General features: G+C 43.8%; 1 long non-coding RNA gene across 1 annotated transcript in view; it reads right to left on the bottom strand.

Moving 5' to 3' along the window:
- Positions 1-16602, bottom strand: part of LOC122174500 (uncharacterized) — a 143695-nt gene that overhangs the window by 83839 nt on the left and 43254 nt on the right. The window lies entirely within an intron of this gene.

Raw genomic sequence — 16602 nt, forward strand, 5'->3', positions numbered from 1 at the left:
AACAGCAAAACAAGGTTACTATGCAGCAGCTCTTCAATACCAGTCAAAGGTCACCATTCCCGGGTCATCCATCTGAGAGCCATTAACCGCTCGGTCTCCATCCCCTGTTCTCTCGGTTCTAGAGCCCCACTGTTCAGGGAACCCACCTGAGACTTCCAACACCTGCTTCTCTCCCATAAGCCTTCTCCTGTAGCCTAAAATCAGGTCTCCCATGAGAGGGCTCTCTGCAGTGTTTCACTCCCCCAGGCATCCTCACACCTGTGAGCTTCTGAGAGCCACCCTCCAACATCAATCCCCTTGTTTCGGCCTCTTACCCAGGACAGTTCTTCCCGTTGTTCCTAGTGGCCTCTGCACAAGCTCTTCTGTAACTGAGCAGGGATTCCCCAGCTCTGACCACCAGTTTTCCACAGAACTTATCACTGGCAACTCACAATTACTATCCTCCTGCAGCTTTTTCCCCTGAGCAATTCTTTGCTGCTCCTTCTGTCTCTGCTTTCACCTGCCCTTCTCTGTCTCTTTCAGGCAGTTCTCACCTGTCTCTGACTCAGCTTCTCCTTGATATGGCCCAGGTGCTTTCTCTTAAACTCAGTTGGGAAGCAGCTTACAAGTCACAAGTATACTGGACGCCCTTCATCTTAAAGGAGCCAGTCACCCTGTGGCAGAAGGATTAGATGGAACTGTGATGGTAGGTCTTTTCCATCTTCAATATTTATCACTCTGGGGTCAAATATGAACTCGCAGTGAGAAATAATGTGAAAGCCTCTTTTCCTGAATGTGTATCCTGGGGGATCATGTGTAAAACTCAATTGGTAACATTGCCTCTCTACAGAAACCTAATGTAATTGCATCTAAAGTCCTGTATGCAGTTTTAGTCCCCAAAGTTTTGGAAGGATAGAGGAAAATACAAAGCAGTGCAATGAAAGTGGTACAAAGATTGGAGGATGTAAGGTGTGCAGAGAGATGGAGGCAGCTAAATATATGCAGTTTAGAAAAGAGAAAATCTAGACAGACAATGGAGGTGTTGTGATCACATTCTATAAATACCTTCAGAGTAACAATACAAGATAAGGTAAGAGGCAACATTCTCGTCTCAGTCTCACTGGTATGACTCTACTGGCTTTGATGAAGCTGAAAATGAGAGAAAAATGCAGCTCTGAGAATCATTCATAGTCCCAGAAGCCAATAGATAGCACAAAGAGTGATGGCCTAAAATTAAGGCAGAAAATTTCATATTAAGAAAATATTCTTAGCAGAGAGAGATTGGGTAGCAGAATTCCCCCAAGGGGGGAATCATCACTGCAGAGGTTTGAGAAAAGGAGAGATAAGACATCAAACAGGAATAACATCATTAATTAATAACGTCATTAATAACTCCAAATTCAGGGTTTTCAGGGCAGTCTTTTCCAGCCTTGCTTTTCACAAACCTCCAAATTTACCAGATATATTTTGTTCTTTTATATTAATTCTCAAAAATCTCAGTATTACAGTAAAGAAACCCTACAAAATAATTTTAGGTTTGTCATGTTAACTAAAGTAGCAAAATGACAGAGAACTTTGAAAACCCAACTGAACCGTATGGATGTGCAAGGCTAAGTAGAAAGTGAAGGCAAACTGCGTGCCTCACAAGAATTATAGTTAATCATGGTCTGTGAAATATGATGAGATGATGAAAGGCAGGACGAACAATTAAGCCTGATACATAACATATGACAAGCATAAATTGCTCTGTATTGTGGCCAATCTAATGCAGCAATGAAAGGGGATGTCACAAAAGATGGACAGGAAAAGTGAATGACACATGAAAACTATTCATGGACACTGAGTAGATTATCATCTTTTTATAGATGTAGTCCTAAACCATAAAAAAATCCCATCAGGAATGGAGGGGGGATGGGATAGGCAGAATCAGGAATCTGATGCAGTTTTGCAGGGGGAATAAACTGGGTAGTGAAAAAAGATTTTGTCTGACTGTAGTTTGGACTGAAGTCCAGACACAAATTATATACAGACTGGTGCTGAACAAAGCCTGTAAAAACCAGTTCATAAGGATTACATAAACCAGACTCCATACAGTTAGCAAAAGTCAGCCGTGGACTGACCTTGGCTGATTAATGTGAGGTTCTACTCCAAGAAATTTCTCTTCCCCAGTACCTAAGCTCCTTCCCTGGAGACTGCACCTTGAAGTGGTGGGAAGGTTTATGTTTTCCAATTACCCTGAAAGCTATGCTGGTGGGAGTTTTAACTCCTGGTAGGGCCACCCAACCTGGACAAGTCAAAGAGTAGGGACCAGATAAAAAGAAGTTCACTGCTCCTCCAGTTTGGGGTTTGAGAGATAGACCCATTACAGATATATTACAGAAAGACAAAAAGGTAGCTATTCCAGCAAACAGCATGGTAGGCAGGGATGGTGGAGCCTTGGTCACTCCCTTAGCGACATCTGATGGTGCAGAAAGGAATTAGAATACTCCAGAGCACATTTCCTACTCAAGGCCTCCAAAAACACTTTCTAGAACAATGAGCTGGATGTACCACCTGGTAATGAATCAGTGAATGGAGCATTTTTGGATGGTCTGACTTACTAGACCTCAGTCCCTCATGACTTGCCACACAAAAATCACTCACCATTCTGTCAGCTAAGAAGCTAACACATGTCATTACTGTAGCACAAACGTATTTCCTTCCTCACAGACACACTAAGAGGATCAAGTTATTGCATATGTCTTTTCCCATAGCTGCTAGTTTTAGAGCAGGGAACAGCCTATATATTTGTGTGTGGGCCTGCATGTGGGTGCGTAAGGGGAAATGAGTCCTGAATCAGGGAGATACTCATCTACCCACAAAAGGCAGGAGTTTTCTGAACCACAACAGCACCGATTTCCTGGAAGTCCTCCATGCATGGAACGACCATTGACGTCAATGAAAGTTCCTGACAAAGAGCACTTGCAGGCCACCAAGGAAAGCACTGTTAAAATATTAGAACAGGAGAATTAATCCTTTCACTGGAACTCTGTCAGGGATTGCTGGTGGGAAGAACTTTTGTAGTATTCTTTGTTAGACCCTTTTGTCATGGGGCTGAGTTGGAAAAATGAAGTGGATATAGCTGAGTGTGCACATGCGTTTGGATCTGTCCATGTGCATGTGTATGGGTGGATTATTCCAAGAAGAAAATGCTTCCAGCAGCTTTCAAATGTAGCTTCAGTTCTTAGGGTGACCAGATCACAGGGATGAAATATCGGGACGCGGGGAGGGGCGGAGGGGGGGGCGGAGCAAAAAAAAAAGAGCAGTTTTGCAGGGGCGGGGGGCATTAGCAGGCGCACGTGCTGCCCACCCCAGGGCAAAAGCTGGCCCCGATGCAGAAGGGGCTGGGGATAAAGAGGGCATGGGGGGGGGACACCGATAAGAAGCAAAGTCCGGGGCTGGCCGCGGGGCAGCGGCAGTGCATGTGAGCCGGGGACCCCAGGGGCAGCGCAGCGCGGGCGTGCAAGGGGCCAGGGCTGGCACAGCCGAGCCACAGCAGCGGCCGGTCGCCTGAGGGGCTCCCCGGGGCTCCAGGCTGGGCAACGGGCAGGAGCCAGGGCTTTTCCCAGCCCCGCAGAGCCTCCCGCCCCCCAGCCCGCCATGGGCACATGCGGTGCGTCCCGCCGCCGGCAGGGAGCCCCGCGCCTCTCCCGCTCGGCTGCACTCCAGCGGCTCCTTCCCGGCGGGGCGAGCCGCTGGAGCGCAGCCGAGCAAGAGAGGCGCGGGGCTCCCTGGCAGCGGCGGGGAAGTTTATGGGAACCCCGGCTGGCCCCTCGCCCCTGTCCGCCGGCCTCCCTGCCTGGGACAAGTCTCGCCCCCACAGCCCCTCTTCGCCGCGTGTCTCCGGCGGCCCACGCTGCCCACCCGGGCCAGAGCCAGCCCCGGCTGCTGTCTGCACGCAGCCCGGGCCATGCCCAGCTAGCCCCCGGCAGCCGCGGCAACTTTCCCTTCCCCTCCCACGCTCCTGGTAGTTGCCCGACCCTCCTCCTAACCTCCTCCCTCCATGGAGAGATCCAATGGGGGAAGGAGGGGGCGGAGTCGGGGGGGGGGGCGTGAGCGCCGGAGTGGAGGGCAAAATTGCTTTTTTGTCCAGTGTCCCGACCGAACATCGGTCGGGACGCAGGACAAAGAAGGAAATATTGGGACTGTCCCGATAAAATCGGGACGTCTGGTCACCCTATCAGTTCTGGAAAAGAACAAAATTAACACAATGCTTCCCATGTTAAGTAAACATCCTTATTTGCAGCCAAATATCCATTTCTCTTCACACAAGTTAATGTAGACTCGGACTATTACTTATACAGACCTTTATACTGCTTTTGGATGGAGGGAGATGTTCTTTTCTATTTTTAGCTGTGTCATATTAGCTATCATTTGTTATTTTCTGATATTGTTGCTGTAATTGATTTAGGAAAGCTCAGCCCTTTGCATTGATGACTTTTCAATCAAGTATCTCAAAGCACTTGCTCATTCCCTAAGAATTCCAAATCAGCACATACAACATAACCAGAGTTCATGCAGCATCAGTGCTGATTCCCATGAAGAATCTAGCAGCCACTGGAAGCAATTGCAGTAACTTGTAAAATGTTATTACCTTAAAAACCAGTCTTAAAAACACATTCACTGCATAAAATCTACCTCAAAGCAAATTTTGTGTCTTGCAATGAACTCAACAAATGAAGGGAATTCACAGTTAGGTATTAAACATCTGACACCCAGACACAGAGTAGGAAGTAGTCAAGGAAACCCTGACAATAGGACATTTAATTCTTAACTGTGAATTGTCTCGCTTTTATGGGTTTTCTGCTGCTGCTTTCCCACCACAATGAAAAACACAGACAGTCATTAGTTTATAGACTAACATCAAAGACATTTCTATGTTACTTATTATTATTAATTTGTATTGCTGTAACACCTAAGAGCCTCAAGTCATAGCCCTGCATCCCACTGTGCTACGCACTGCACAAACACGGAACAAAATAATGATCCCTGTCCCAAGGACCTTAAGTACAGCACATGTGATTACAAGTTCTGAAATTGCACGAGCAATTCCTGCACATGCAAATTATCATGGAGATGCACAAGCATTTTTGCCCACCTACTTTTCCAAATCTGGGCCCACACTGTGATATATGTTGAACTATATCTGCAAAATTTCCCCAGCACTGGGATCTGCATTTCTTACTCCCTGAGCATTGTCCTAGATACTTTCCTCAAACATCCTTGAAAAGACTGAAGTAGCTCAATGAGTCTTTTGGGTCTTTGATTTAATATATTACTGCTTATTTAGCATCTAGGCAATTAATACTCCTGTGACAAAAAAGTGAATAATATTGGTTTACTGCTGATTGTATTTCCCTCTCTGAGAGAGATGTGTCACAGCTCAACTACAGTATACATTACAGTCTCCACTTTCCCCCGCCCCCTGGGATGCACAGATTTACTGTGTGTGCATAAGAGAGATTGTGTATGTTTATAATTAGCTGCTGGGGAAGGAATGAGGGAGAAGACAAGTGTGTTCTGCCTTCAGCACTTATGGATGAAGATGCTTCATGGTTAGTGTTCTGTCAGGAACCTTCGTGTCCCCAGTTTGCTGCATGGTTTAATCCAAGAGGAGGTGGAAATTGGTCTCCTGGCTAAATTCAAACTACTCAAAAATGTTCCCCACAACCTCTGCAGCATGCCCATCTCCACTCCTATCTAAACACTCCCATTACCTGGCAGGCAGCAGTAGATTCCAAACACCTTAAACAGATGATCTGCCTACTGGGGGCTCTGACTCCCAGTAAAGTCAATGGGAAATCTTCCATTGACTATATAACACTAGTTGTACTAGGCCTGTCTTTATACAACGATATACACAGACTAAACAAGGTATTAAGTAACCCTAGAAATCAAGGGCGTGTTTCAAAATTGGATGGATTCTTCCCAATATACACCATGAAAAAACAGATATGGTCTGTCCTTGTGATGTTCAGATGTGAGAGAATTTATGTTTTTCAGCATAGTAGGATAGAGTTCTTCCTGAGCAACTAGGGTATTGTAAATAATTACCTTAATTAAAACCATATTCCCTCCAAATCTGAAACCATTCTCAAGCTCTCTGATTTTATGCACACACTTTTTGCATGATCAGTTGATTTTTTTAATCAGCAAAAGAGAATGTCACGTCCCCATTTCAAACAAATTAAGCTAGCATTTGCATGTGCAAAAAATGGCAGGGCAGTGTTAGTGAACATATATATATTAGAACATATGTGTTAGTGAACATATTTATATTAGATAACTATATAGCACATTATACAAATGCCTGGCAGTTCTGAGAGATGAACTGGCCCATGTTTTTCTGTTCACTCATGCTAAGCTACATCCCACAATACCCTGCAATAGTACAACTCTGCATTTGGCATAAGCAGATAGGAAACTTGTCAAAATCAAGATACATTTGTTCTGTGTTATAGAACAAGCTAGGGAGGTACCTTCACGGGCCAGTACTTGGAATGCTAGTATCCAAGACAAAAGATAAAGAAAGGAACAGAATAATAATTTAAGGAATGTAACAACGCTGCACGAGACGGCTTCCTGAAGACGGGTATCGTATTGAACCTTTCTCCTGTACTATATTATTATTGGCTTATAGCAATAAACCTGACTGATATTGCTTATTTGGTCTCTTGAATATATTTCATAATGAGCCAAAATGTGGTCAAGCAATTGACTATACAATTGATCAGCAGCAGCCAGTTTCCTGACCTTTGCATGAAAAGGCTGCACGTCCACTTTTACAGGCACAGTCAGATGCACGTGAAAAAAATTGTTGTGGGTGCAAAACCAGAGTCCCCGGGTAAGGAGTAACAGCAGGTGCTGTCCTCAAAGACACACCTGAGTCACAATTATTCCTCACCCTCCTGGAAAGGGTGACGTAATTTCTTGCTGGCCTATGCACTCCCATCCTCTCCACACACACACTCAGCTACTCTGGCTAGCACAAGGTGGGCATGAGCCTCTTCCTAGTCTCCCATTTCTCTCCACTCATTCCCTGCCCACCTGTTCCAGGGAAGGTGTAAACAGATCTGGTAGCCTCGCTTACCCCTGCGTACCTGCACCAGAAGTGCAGATAATCCATCCTAGAGTTTAGGAGTGTGGCTTCCATAGGGAATAGATCTAAATATTGATCCCAAAATGGTTATTAGTAAAATTATTATTTATTCTAAGATTTTTAGGTTATTGCAATTTTTACTTTGCCTTTACTGAATTTAGGAGATCTGATGATTTTCATCTACATGATGCTTGGAGAATAGCCCACATGCTTATGTTTTTGGTGGCTTATTTTGTTAAATGAAATCCGGGAATTCCTAGGAAATCTTTGCTTTCTGTCAACTAGTAACAGGCACCAAGAGTGTCAAAGAGGGCACCTCCTTAGCCATAAAGCTATATTTATTACCTCCACGTATGCTTACACCGACTTTGGGATGCAGCTTTATAACTTCTACTTTCAATATTGTTTTCTTTCATGCTATGTCTGAAAGAGGTAAATAAGTGTTAGTGTGATTTGTGCCTTTTATAGAATATTTGCTGGAGCCTTTAATTACAAATTGTAAATGTACAACAAATGATAAATAACCATTTAAGTTTAAAGACATAAGCGAACTTCATTAAACAGAGAGTGATTTAATATGAATTTAAGAGTCTTAATAATCAAGACTGTTTCTTGAATGGCGCATCTATAAATTGTTTTACTGATTTATGATACTCTTAGATGGGACTCACGACTGATGAGGGGGGAAATGTACTTTGATCCTAGCTCACCTAGAGATCAGTGTCCATACCAAAAGTAGACCCACTGTGAAGTTATAATCTCTATTGAAAGCTGTCCATTGAGACACATACAGAAGAAACTATAGCCAAAGTACCCCAGGAAATTAAATAGTGGGAGTCACATCCCTGAAAAATTAAGAGATAATTATTAAGATTCAGCCTTCCAGTTCTTGTTTCTCTAGTCTGTACATTTTTATCAATTTTTAGATAGAATTACTTGGGGGTCAGCATCTGAAAACACCCCTTCCTACCCCCACGTTCTTATTCCCTCTTACTTTCCTGCACACCCTAGATTGCAATCTAGCCCTTAGGAAGCATATTGAACTCTGAATTTGTATTCTCAATCACCATATTCTTGCATTGTTCTCCTCCTTTTCCTGCCTGTCTGATGCCATGAAATCTCAATAATAGAAATCTATAATTTCAGTAGTTAGACATGCAGCCGTGCCTGCTAGCCACAGAACAAATACGCCTCACTACGCTCACTGGCCAGGCAGTTACAATCCTACTGCTGATGGGGGGAGGGGTGGCAAGACAGTTATGGCTTTCTAAATCCTTTATATAATAAAACATCCAATTTGCATTCAGCTTCCAGTCTTGCCTGGGTCTAGCACAGCTTGTTTTTCATAAATTTCTCACCAGAAGTTAAGATGTTGAAGAATACACGTCAATCAAATGACCTACATTTCCAGAGAAAGAAACTCCTAAGGGTGAAATGCAAAACTCCAGTTTAATTAGCAGACATATACAACTCCGTGATGAGGCTCCAGGGGCCTGGGGGAGGGGGGGAGGAGGGGGAGCCTTGCATCTTGACTCTGTCTAGACAGCAGCGTTGAATGTTTTCCAAAAGTCTGATCTGTAGCAACCTAGTTTCCGCCAGCATCTCCTTGAATGAGGGATTTGCCTTGGCCTCCTCAGTATTTCCCCCGAGACACTGGAATTGTAAAAAAAGACATTTGTACCAGACTCCGCATGAGGCACATGGCTGACGTGTGCTTAGAGACACACCAATTACATAGTCACTTCCCAAATTAAAATCACTCTTTACAGCTCTACCTGTTTGCAATAGATGGACCAAAAAAATGGCCCCATTAGGAGACACGAAGCCTAAAAATACACACAAGCTGCACCCAGGCTATATTTTCCTATTAACATTATGGTCTGCCACAGTTTATTATTCCTTAAGACCACTGGGAAATGTCAAATGTTTTTCATATGCTTGTCTGAAAGACTCAGGCATTCACCAGTGCTTGTGCCTAAGCAATGGAGACAGCCATATGACACACGCACCTAATACAGAGCTTCACTGAGAAACGTGATGCTGCTGCGCGCTGTCCTAATTATCAAAGATGCAGCTCCAGTTGCCTCCATAGGTGTATGCTAATGTAATGTGAAGCTAAATGAAGCAGGACTCTTAGAAAATGATAAAAGCAGATGTCTTTAATCTAACAGGAAGGAAGAAAAATTGCACTAGCAGAAGATTTTTAATAGTGATGGGCCTGAAACAAAACTCCAGAACCAAAACCACTGGTGTGCTCCACTTTCCTCCCAAACTCGGTGTCTCTGGCAACAAATTGTGTAACTCAGGCCCCTCTGCGCTTTAGAATTGAGTTTGTCGTTATAAATCCCAATCCATATCCCTCACTGACTCCAGTGAAATTTTCATAAGGGGTACAAGACTGAGCTCAAATTATTGATACCCTACCCATGTGGAGTGCCAACCTGTGGGTTGATTTTGTGGCTGATTGTGGTAGCGTGTATCTTTTCTGTCTTTATATTTTAATCGGTTGTGAATTTGCTGCCTCTCTTGGGTTAATTGCTGTTGTCAGGGAAGCCAATCGCACCTAGCTAGAAGCTCCAAATCTGTAATTTGGGAAATCAGAAATTTGGGAGATAAAAAGAAAGGACCCTATGTCCTTAGCAAAAGGAGGTGTGGGGGGAAATCTACTGAACAAAATAACCCCCTCTTCTGCCACAGACTGGAACATGGAATTGAGAAGACCAAAGATAATCTACAATGATATGAAACTGCTCAGGATGAAAAGACAGGGATCAGGGAATGGAACCCCTTCCAGATGTGCAGCCAGAAAGAAAAACAAAGCTCGCAGGGAGAATGGGACATAGAAAAGAAAGCACAACACCAGCTAGTTGCTGGAGAGCAGCATTCTTTCCCCCCTAGGAGCACAGACCTACATCCAGCCTTGGAAAAACTGGGGTGAAGAACAACATCCGGCTGAGCTCAGCTTAGCACAGGTCCATGTGTCATCCATCCAGAAGACAGGCTGCCATGTGGCTCCCTGGACAGAGCTTCCGATGTGGATCTGGCGACAGGAACGGCCAGGACACGAAGTATTAATCAAACCAGCAAAGTGGAGACGTCCACTAATTGGCTCAGTAAGTTATAGTGCCTGACCACAGCAAACGCCCCAATCTCTGGAATTAAGACATTCAGTAGCAGAGTCATAAATAAAAGTTTCCAGAAAAAACAGAAAGGAATTCATTAAACAAGCTGGAGAAGATTTGACATGAGGCACTAGAAGAGCCCCAAACTGCACGGAATTAAAGAACGAAACAGCTTGTAATAGTCTGGAACATCCCCTCCAGATTCCTGACCAGAACTGTGGAATAAACAAGCGATTGTTCCCAGAGAATCTTTGCCAAAAATTGCAATAGCATAGTGTGGGAAGGATACCCTTGAGGTCAGTTGTTGCTGTGTGAATACTTATAAACCGTAGACACACACAATCAATGAAGCTCATAGTTTATGGAATTCACTGTTGAGTCTCAGTGCTTTGATTTAAGGAGCAAATTGTAGTAGCCTGATCTTCTGACAGTGAGTTCCACAAGTTAACTATGCATTTTGTAAAATAAGGTTGTTGTTTTTTTCCATTTTAAAATGTATTGCCTTTCCGTTTCCTTGACTGTCCCCTGGTTCGTGTATTAGGAGAAAGGGAAAGAGAAGCACCCACTATTCCTTCTCTGGAGCAATCATTCTTCACAACTCTGTCTTCTCCTCCACAAACCAAGTGTCCCAACTTTTTCAGGCTCTCTTCACTTTTGTTTCCTATCACTAAACACCACCTTTTTACTGCTATTTTCTTTTGGAGCCAGGATGACCAGAAGTGAATACAGCACTGCAAGGTGAGGAGATGGACTTTAGATGGGAGATGGACTCCTCCACTGTGAGTTCCCTAGTTACAAAACACTCTATAAGTGCAAAATATTTGATATTAATTATTACCACCTGCTGGCAATATTTGAATACAGGATTCATCTAAAAGTCTGCTTTCTTGTGCATCTTCCTGGGGGCAGGGAAGAACCAACAGAGATTTTGAACTTGGATTTGAGCTTTCCCCGTGTTAATTTAAATGAAGACACTCGGGGGATAGTGTTTCATTGTCCTATTTGGAATATACGTTAAAATATCTGGGGCAGTAAATACATTATATATGATTATTATTGTTGTTATCTTTGCATTGCAGTGATGCCTATGGGTCAGCCCTTTTCTAAGCTCTGTGCAAACACACCATGCCCCAAAATGCTCAGGAAGATTTATCAGATGAAATATAGTCCGTATGGGATTTTACTTCAAAGAGCAATTTCTTCATCAGGGCTGTGCATGCTATAAGTGGCAACATTTCAGCTGAGTAATTCAATGGTCACCCAGTCTCCTAGGGCAGACATTAGTTCTGACATACACAATCTTTACCTCAGACTGGTTTGGGCTGATCTGTACAGAGGATAGCTCACAGGACTCAAAGCTCTTCTTGGTGCCCCATGATGCTGGTTCTGTTTGGTTCAAGGCTATCATCTCTGCCTAAAGATGCTGCTCTGACTTACGCCGGGCTGCAGAGAGCCAAAGGGACCGAAAATACCGCCCAGGATCTGCATGATAAGGGGTGTTCTAGCCTCACTCCCTTTTGTCTGGCCACATCCCCTTTTCCCTTCTGCACCATATGCAAGAGAGTGGTCTAAAATCCACATACATCAGTGCTCTACAACCAGAGGATACAATGTGCAAGTAATAGCAAATATAGAACTGCAAGCACAAATAATTATGCATGCAAAATATTGCCCCCAAAATTAGAGGCAAGGGCTTGTCTACACGGCCCCGCAGTGTGGACTATGGGGGTGTGAGCTGTCGGTACCTTTTAGTGCACACTAGCAGGGTCTACACAGGACAGTTACAATGCAACACTTTAGTGTGTACTGCAACTCACACATCCCATAGCCTGCACTGTGGGACCATGTAGAGAAGCTCCAAGTTTGAGTCTATGTTGAAAATGTAGCTCTATGACAGGGTTTCTCAAACAGGGGTCACCGCTTGTGTAGGGAAAGCCCCTGGCGGGCCGGGCCAGTTTGTTTACCTGCCCTGTCCGCAAGTCCGGCCGATCGCGGCTCCCACTGGCCGCGGATCGCTGCTCTGGGCCAATGGGGGCTGCTGGAAGTGGCAAGGGCCGAGGGACTTACTGGCCGCCGCTTCCAGCAGCTCCCATTGGCCCGGAGCAGCGATCCGCGGCCAGTGGGAGCCGCGATCGGCCGGACCTGCAGATGGGCAGATAAACAGATCGGCCCGGCCCGCCAGGGGCTTTCCCTACACAAACGGCGACCCCTGTTTGAGAAACCTTGCTCTATGATGTCCGTCTGCATGTTGCTATTTAATCTCCAGCTCCAGCCACCCCAATGGAAAAACCTTGGCAGCATGAAGAGGGGATTAACATGAGACTCAGAAGCAAATAATAAAGATGATTTGCAAAAAAACCTAAATACCCCAGCAACCAAGCATGATCATTTCTCTGTGTGATGAGTTTTCCCAGTGCTGTGTGTTATCTACAGTTTGGTTTTTTTAAACCCACCATTGGGCTCTTTGGAAGAGCTGTTAGGTGAGGGCACTGTGTGGAGTTTAAAGCCTGTCTCAAACCTGACAAATTTCAAAGGTTTTGGAGCAAAAGCAGGCATGTAGGATACAACCTTACAAGATTCGTCCTGTAAAAGGGGAGGGCAGAGACAGTTGCAGAGGGATTCCAGGGCCACCCGGGGGGGGGGGGGGGGCAAGTGGGACAATTTGCCCCAGGCCCTACAGAGGTCCCCACAAGAGTTTTTTGGGGCCCCTGGAGCGGGGTCCTTCACTCACTCCGGGACCCCCGGGGTTTCTTCCGCTCCGGGTCTTCGGCAGCAATTTGTCAGCGGGGGGGTCCTTCCACTCCGGGACCCGTCTCCGAAGTGCCCCGAACACCCATTGCGGGGGGTCCTTCCGCCCCGGGACCCGCCGCCAAAGTGCCGGGTCTTCGGCAGCAATTCGGCAGCGGGGGCCCCCTGCCGCCGAAGACCCCAGGCCCCCTGAATCCTCTGGGCGGCCCTGAGGGATTCTTGTCCCTTGCTCTTTTTCAGTTCATTATGGAGAATAGGCCTAAATTTTAAGATCACACCTGAGCAGCTCCAATCCTCAAGATTGTTCAAAATCCCAGTCCACATCCGGAGATGAACTTTGAACATGGCCCATATATTTACAGTGGACTGAACCAAATGTCCAAACCCAAACTTTGGCTAGCATGAAAACTACACCTGGATCTCAGTTTTCTGGCTTGAGACCATCTCAACTTTAGAATCTCATCTCCATCATAGAAAATAATATAGATCATCCTGTGCATCTCTGAATAAAATGGGACAGATCCCAAGTGGGTATAAATCAGCCTCGCTCCACTATCGTCTCACTGATTTACACCAACTGAGGATCTGGCCCACTGGGTTTGGACCAGCTCTCCCCACAAACAGACTCCTAAATGTCATTTAGTCTTCATAATTAATCTTCATGTTGTTTTAATGAATGCTCTGTCTACCTCATGGCTTTTGTGATCATATCCTTTTGGACGCGTGGGGATTTTTAAACGAGTTAAGCTCCCGTTTAGGCTCTTATATAACGGCCAGATTTTCAAAACCGTTCTGCACCCAGAACATGCCATTGTGACGCTAATGGTGACTTATTCCGGTACTTAAGTGAAAGCTGAACTCTTCTGGAAATCTGGCTCCACATGCTTGTTTTCCCCACCAGTGGCCTGAAAAGGTGTAAGAAAAACCCAGACTGCCAGACAGTGAATGAGCTGCTGAATAAATTGCTTTTATTTATGCCACACGTTCACGAAATTGACAGAATTAACCCACTCCTAGCAACACTCTCCAGTCTCCTTGCAATATTGGCTGCTTTGTGTAATGGATTGGAATTGTTGTATAAAAGCAAGATTATTTGTTAGAGTGTTTGCTGCTAGAGAATGGATTTGATTGTCAAGCTAATGGGAAAAGGGGATTTCTGAATATTTTGTCATGAGAGCACTTTTTTGTTTCTCACAATGTTAGCTGCACAATGTTTATAGAAAATCCCCGTGATCTCAGTGGGGGAGTGTTTGAAAATTTCCTTTCTCAACCTTAGCTGATTAAAAAAAAGGTATTATTTGCCGGACAAAATGGGGTTGCTCTAAAAAATTCTCCGTTGCAAAACATACTTTGCTTAAGTCAGTTGCACCTGATAACACAAAGTTCTGCATGTTTAAAGCATCTGTGCTGTGGTCAAATAATCATTAGAATGAAACAAAGCTACAAGATCCATGCCCCATGAATTAAAGAGAGAGGTTAAAAATATTCAAGGCTCTCTTATTGCATGCTGGCTTAATCATCAATAGCGCCTCATGGCATTAATATAAAAGCAATCGAATTTCAAGCTTCATCATGAAAACTGATGTCTTGAGGGTCAAGGTACCATGCAGCCTTTGTGTAATGGATTGGAATTGTTATGTAAAAGGAAGATTATTTGTTAGAGTGTTTGCTGCTACAGACCAGGCTGTATTATTAACTAGGTACATTATGAAATAATTTTTCCTTTCTCTAAAGTACTAGGCACTGGCTGCTTCTGAAAACAGAATACCAGGCTTGCTGAACCAATAGTCTGATGTGATAGAGCAAATAAGGGGGTTCTTTATAAGGGGGCTCTTTATAAGGGGGCTCATCATTTATTTCTGGATCAGCCTCTGATTTGTTGTATGACATTGGAGTAAATCCTAAACTCTGTGCCTCAGTTTACCCATCTGTAGCATCTGATCTAAGGTATTTGGATCTGGGGGTGTTGTTCTGTGCAATCTCTAAGGCATACCTGTTTGGTCAAAACTAACAGGGATCTAATTTTTAATTCACTGATGTTTGCAAAGCACTCTGAGATCCTACGTAAAAGATGCTATAGACACAAAAACAGTGAAAGACAGTGACTGTATTTCTAAATGAAAACACAAAACTGCATCATGTTAATTCAGTTTCCTTTTTTAAGAGCGGAGCCGAAAATTTCATAAGAAAACCTAACTCAGCAGGCTCAGCACCATGGCAGCCGGCATTCTCCTGGCACTGTGAAATGATAACGTCACGTCCTGTTTGTGGTACCCAACCTGTTTAGATAATAACAGGAAGAGTCCTAGAACCAAGAGGGACGCAATTAAAATTCAGGAAGCCCACAAAAGCATGAGAGTTATAAACAGGGGCATAACGAAGCTTAGTTAGGTGAAGTCAGAACGAAACATTGTTAGAATTCAGTGTCATGCTTGCTTGCTAGTCTATCATTAAAGACAATATTCAACACAAATGGAATGGGATGATTGAGATTTCAAATACACAAAAGGTCAATCAAGGCAAATTATACTTCCCACAGACACTGCAACTGACCCATTGTAACGTTTTGCATCACTGCATGGTATTGTATGTTATACACAGTGTTAACCTTTTAATCTGTAGGGCTCATCCTGCAGAATTAAGTAATTGGGGGGGTTGCATTAGTAAGGTCTGCAGGATCTCTCTCTATATATAGAGAGAGAGAGAGACAGAGAGGGAGAGAGAGAGAGAGAGAGATCCTGCAGACCTTACTAATATATATATATAGAGAGAGAGAGACAGATTTAAAATAAAAAAGACACCTATGCAAAGCCCCAATCACCCTAATACATCAACAATAAAGCAATCAAGTATACATGCACTGTTTGCTGCTGGGTGCTAGGCACTTTTAAAAAATCTGAACACATATTTAGGTGCCTAAATTTGGATCTATGAACCTATTATTAAGCATCCATTTTCAAAAATTTGGAACTGCAGGATTAAAGTGTGCCTCGCTACTTGATTATTAATAATAATTATGATAGTTGTCAAGACTCTGTAGAGTACAGATATGTTAAGAAACTAGGGGAATATGAAAAAAGTCTGCAGTGTAATTTAAAGCACTTTTTCCACACTATTTTACTTGTACTGTTTAAAAAAAAACCTCATTGCAGCCACATAATGATTTTTTTGAGGGTGAAATAATACTAAGGACATTTTGATTACTCATCATTTTTATTTAAAACTTTGAAGATTTAGGAGACACCTCACTGTGATTAGGCACCCACTATGGTGTGTAATGGCACTAAGCTCTTTTTAAATGCAGTTCTGTGCTTGTTTGTCTAGAAATATTTTTAAAAAGTGGCTCCACAGAAGCACATTAAGCCTCACGAGGCAGTTTTTAGAGGCAGGGAGAGAGGAAGCTGTTTGAGAGCATTGATTCTACATGTATGTACTGTAAAAAGAAGGTGGAAAAATGTGTTGGGGGAAAATTGTGGAATTTAAATGAATCCTATAAATAACGTTTACAGCACACCCATCTGCATGGAGGTGGAAGAGGGAGAAATACATCATTTTAATTCATTCCGGTTATCATGAGGTTACTCGATATAGCCATCATTCAACTAAAATGTTGAG

Source organism: Chrysemys picta, chromosome 13 (assembly GCF_011386835.1).
Source record: "Chrysemys picta bellii isolate R12L10 chromosome 13, ASM1138683v2, whole genome shotgun sequence".
NCBI lineage: Eukaryota > Metazoa > Chordata > Testudines > Emydidae > Chrysemys > Chrysemys picta.